This window comes from Apaloderma vittatum, unplaced genomic scaffold (assembly GCF_000703405.1).
Source record: "Apaloderma vittatum isolate BGI_N311 unplaced genomic scaffold, ASM70340v1 scaffold23832, whole genome shotgun sequence".
Classification (NCBI taxonomy): domain Eukaryota; kingdom Metazoa; phylum Chordata; class Aves; order Trogoniformes; family Trogonidae; genus Apaloderma; species Apaloderma vittatum.
In genome coordinates, this window is record NW_009702263.1 from 293 (window position 1) to 1,162 (window position 870).

Below are 870 nucleotides of genomic sequence, written 5' to 3' on the forward strand. Positions count from 1 at the left end.
CTCCTGCAGGGAGGGAAGGACTTAGGGAAAAACTGCCCAGGATGGGATCGGGGGGCTCCTGGGATCTCAACGTGGGTGAGGATCCCAGCTGGGGCAGGTGGGGAGAGCAGACGCAGAGAGATTGAGGAGGAGGAAGAGGAACGCGGCAGCCGGTGATGACTTTGCCGCCCTCAAGTCCATTTCGGCAGCGACTGAGGGCGCAGCAGCCCCTGGATTTCACAGCTTACAGCATAAATAGGCAGAGCAGGAGGGCAATTATTAATCCTCACGGTCACAGGGAGGGACACCACCGGTAATGAGCACAAGCAGAGCGGGATGACACGGCCACGAGAGGCTAAAAAAATTGAGCCTGGATGCTGCTTGCTGCTCCAGGGGAGAGGCGATCCACCAAGTTTCTTCCAAAAGCGTCCCAAGTGGGCAGGGTCTTCTCAAAAAACTCAGCGGAGGACACATCGCCCCATGGATTTGGGACAGGGGAGGGTCAGGGACAGGCAGGGACCACACCCGCAGTCACGATGAGGAGCTGGACTTTTCCTCTTGGACTACTTTATTTGGTAAAACTCCGAAATCAACAACTGCTCGAGCTTCCCAGAACTTCCCCCTCCCTGAGCGAGCCACAGTGGGGAGAGGGGAGCGCGTCGTCCCGCTCGGCTCCGTCACCCGCACCTAGAGAAGCCCCGACGTGCCGCTCGCCACCAGCCCTGCGCAACTCCTCCAGCCCTCGCCCCAGAGGCAGCTTCGCTTCCTCTTCAGAAAAAACACGAATGAAAAAAAAAGAATCAAAAACGAAACTGAAAGGAAAAAAAAAAAAATACTAAAGACAACAGCGAAGAGTGAATCCAGGCAAGGGCACCGCTGGTCACCGAGGTG